This window comes from Vombatus ursinus, unplaced genomic scaffold, assembly GCF_900497805.2.
Source record: "Vombatus ursinus unplaced genomic scaffold, bare-nosed wombat genome assembly UNPS02014768.1, whole genome shotgun sequence".
Taxonomy (NCBI): domain Eukaryota; kingdom Metazoa; phylum Chordata; class Mammalia; order Diprotodontia; family Vombatidae; genus Vombatus; species Vombatus ursinus.
Genome location: NW_020954546.1, coordinates 27,162,255 through 27,166,620, shown reverse-complemented (window position 1 = coordinate 27,166,620; position 4,366 = coordinate 27,162,255).

Here is a 4,366-nt window from a genome sequence, read left to right as displayed (position 1 = left end):
CTTCTTCTTCTTCTTCTTCTTCTTCTTCTTCTTCTTCTTCTTCTTCTTCTTCTTCTTCTTCTTCTGCTCCTCCTCCTCCTCCTCCTCCTCCTCCTCCTGCTCCTTCTTCTTCACTCTCTTCTGTGCTGTAAAAAGTTTAATAGTCTATAGATCATTAGGAAGACAGCTGTGGGTAAGGGCCTTGTCCCACATACCCCTAAACATAGGCAGGAGATGAGGCCTAGTGGGAAGAAAACTGGATTTGAGAAAAAAGACGGGTTCAGATCTCAACTCTGTTACTTACTGCCTCTAAGTCACTTTTAGATCCTGAGCTTTAACTTCATCATCTGTTGATACCAAATGAGGAGATTGAATACAGTGATCACTAAGGTCCTATGAGTATCCCTACACGCTAGAATCATGTCATCTATGAGACTAGGAACTGAAGATGCACATTGAACTCGCTACCACACAAAAAGGCAGGTATTTAGAACAAGAAGGATGAGGAATAACCTGGATAATTATATAAGCTGAAACAGCCTCTGAATAATGTAGAATTGATTGAACATCTTTTTTTCAGCAATGGCAAATTTCTTTGACCTTTCTGTGTCCAAGAATCTTCAAAGACAAACTATTTGGATCTCAGATGAAGATGATAGTATGCTATGTTACTGTTATGGTACTGTTGTATGGTATGGTATGATACTATTACTCAGAGTAACAGATGGAGTTGGGAGTTAAAAAAAAAAAAAGAATAAAGCTAGCAGCAAATACCTTCCATCTATGTATAATTGAGCCAAATATGACCATCAGCTAATTCAATCACAAACATCAATTCGACTGGAAGTGATAAGAAACCAAAATAAATTTGAAAAGTAATCTCATTTGCCAAGGTAGCATATGCGTTTGCGATGATTCTCAGCAAGTCCTCGGCTGGTGTGCACAAATATTGTGTTAAGCCTCTCCTTCTAATAGCTCACTTCTCACATGCTCTTCAGAGAGAAAATGTGATGCTAATTTAAGATGACTTACTTATCCTGCTCAGCACATAAATAAAAAAAAATAGTTGGGAATCCAGAACATGACAGAACGCCCCTTTCACGACTAATTAAGTGCTTTTAATTGGCAATTCAATCGGTAGACTGTACATTCTAGGCTGGGGAGAGAAGGACAGCACAGACCTTTGGCATTTTAAGAAAGAGGAGACTGTGGGGCCAGACAATCGCTTTATCCTATAGGATCCAAGGCGTGATGGTCAGCACAGAGGACAGATTATAGACTATCGACACATCTGGGAAGAAATTAGCCCAGAACAGGGCAAATACTAGAGGGTCTGTTCATGATTATAAAATGTCATTTAGAAAGATATTTACATTGTTAATTAAGCAATGAAGCTGATAACTGCTTAGCTGTAAATTGTGCTAATCACCCCAGTGCCTGAGAAGGCTTCCTAATTCGCCAGATCAATGAGCTCTTTTTATGATAATCATCCAGGGTGGTGGGGGATTGCTTGGCTCACAGCAGCTGGGGCCACTATGCTAGGGCCTCCTCCCCATCACACCATCCCATGTTACAGGATGAACAACCCAATCCTTTCGAGAACCTTTTCTGTGAATTACTTAAAGATGTACAGCAAGAGCTAGAATCCTATAGGGGCTGAGGTCTCATTGCAGTGTGGGGAGTTGGGGCTGCATGAGGCTTCTTGAGGGGGGATCAAATCAGGCAGTGATGAAAGGCTAGGCTTGGGGTCAGGAAGGCCTACATTTCAATGCTGCCTCTGACCCTTAGGCTCATAGGTTTGTTTGTTTGTTTGTTTTTTTGTTTTGTTTTGTTTTGTTTTTAGGCAGTTGGGGTTAAGTGACTTGCCCAGGGTCACACAGTTAGTAAGTGTCAAGTGTTTGGTCTGAGGTCAGATTTGAACTCAGGTCCTCCTGACTTCAGGGCCAGTGCTCTATCCACTGCACCACCTAGCTGCCCCAGGTGCATAGGTTTTGAGCTGGAAGGGGCTTTAGCAATCTAAGTACAACCCTTTTGTTTTACAGATAAGAAACCGTAGAGAGAGTTTAAGTGACATATATAGGTAGTCCTGGCAGAGTTGGGACTCAAATCTAGGTCCTTTAGGACAACACACTAGGTGTGTAACAAAATTTTGGATATTATTGTAGATGAAATTTGTTAATAATCTAGCTCAACATAAATTTTATTTACCCACTATGCACTGTATGATACATATAGTTTCACAAACTAAACAGAATTTGCCTATTACATATATAGCTTGAATAAGCTCTGAGGGTCCTTATCTCCTGCTCGCAATGACAAATGGGATCACCAAAGCAAGGCTACCTGCATCTTCTTCTCAAGGCTCTAGGGGTACCTTAGGGGGGGTTTGGGGGTTCTTTTCTAATGTTATTGGCTCACACTCCTACTCCAGTGCGTTTTCCCCAATATCAATCACCAGTTACAGTTAATATCTCCTCAATATCATCAGTACCATTTATTAGCACCCTGATGTCATTTAGCCAATTGACATCAAATAGCTTTTACAAAAGAGATATTTATCGAGAAGACATAGCAACAGCAGAAGTGTGAACATGTCTTCCCAAATTGGGCTTGGCTATCCAGGAACTCTGGTAAGGGCTCCAGTTCTTGGATTCCTGGTCCTCTCTCAATTTTTCCAAGTTTACAAGATTGCATCTGACTTCTGTTCCTTTTTTTTTTTTTTTGGAAAGGCAATCAGGGTTAAGTGACTTGCCCAAGGTCACACAGCTAGTGTCTGAGGCCACATTTGAACTTGGATCCTCCTGACTCCAGGGTCAGTGCTCTATCCACTGCCTCAATTTTAGTCACAGCTCCACCATTTACCTTGGAGGAGTTACTGGATCTGGAGTCCGAGGACCTGGGTTCAGATGCCAACTCCAACACTTATGAACTATGTGACCATAAGCAAATCACTTTGTTTCTCCAGGCCTCAGTTTCTTCATCTCTCAAAAGGGGTGGTTGACCTCTTTTATCTTTGACATTTGATGCTCTCTGATTTCTGTTGCTTTGTTCAGTATTTCTTGCAGGAGGTTTTCTCAAACAGGGGTGGGGGGTGGGGAGGCTGAGATGGTTAGGGCAGCTTTGTAGAGGAGGAGAGCCTGGCAGAAGGGTGAGCATTCAGCTAGCTAGAAGCGGAGAGCAATAGGGAGGGAAGGGCACAGCAAAGTCCTGCAGAGATGGAAATTTGGAGAGCCCTTCACAGAAACAAGTAGACAGGTACAGTTTGAGCAAAAGGTCTACAGAGGGCATTAACAATTGATAGGCTGGTCCTTGGACTCCTGGCTTTTGGCCATAAGCTGGAAGTGAAGAAGGAAAGGGACCCAGGCTCCCTCTTACCACTTCCCTGCTATGGATCTCTGCCCCCTGTTCTTTCCTTGAGTTGGGTCCTCAAGTGTGGCCCTTCACATGTGGCCCTCTAGGTCCTCAGGTGTGGCACTTTATGTGTGGTTCTGTAGGTCCTCAAGTGTGGCCCTTCACATGTGGCCCTCTAGGTCCTCAAGTGCGGCACATCACATGTGGTGCTGTAGGTCCTCAGTGTGGCACTTGACAGGTGGATTTGCTCTGTGAAGTTTGGATTCAGTCAAAGGACTGCACTTGAGGACCTAGAGGGCCACATGTGGCCTCGAGGCTGCAGGTTCTCCACCCCTAGACTAGATGAGCCTGAAGACCCCATCCAGTTCTAGCATTCTATCACCCCATGATCTCACTCAGGCTGGGTCTCTGCACACAACTGCTTCCACCGTGGGGAGCATGGACAAAGTCAAATGGACAACACAGGCAGACAATTCATCGATTCAGTCCAACCGATTTTCCCTCTAACTGAATTAACCAACTGTTTAACTGAGCTGACTGATCGATTCAGAGCAAAAAATCAAATGGTTCCTGTGCCCTGGTATGCTCAGCTTCTCTCCCCTTCAGGTGGCATCGGGTAACAGCCGGGAATGGGTGAGGCCACTGGAAGCATAGACCCATCCCACGTGCCAGCCCTTTTTATCCACAAAGAATGGGGGAGAATGTGGATGAATGGAGCCTCTCCCCACCCCTTCCAGGTGAAACCCAAGCACCACCTCACACATGAGCCCTCCTTTTCTGATCCCTCAAGTTCTTAATATCCCCCTACCCCACTTTAAGAATTACTTTGTAGGTGGTACAGTGAAATGAGGGCCGGACTTGGAGTAAGGAAGACCTGAGTTCAAATTTGAACTCAGACACTTACTCTCTGTATGACCCTGGGCAAGTCACTTAGCCTCGTTTGCTTCAGTTTCCTCAAATGTAAAGTGGAGATAATAACAGCACCTACCTCATAAAGTTGTTATGATGATTAAATGGGATATTTGTAAAGTGCTTT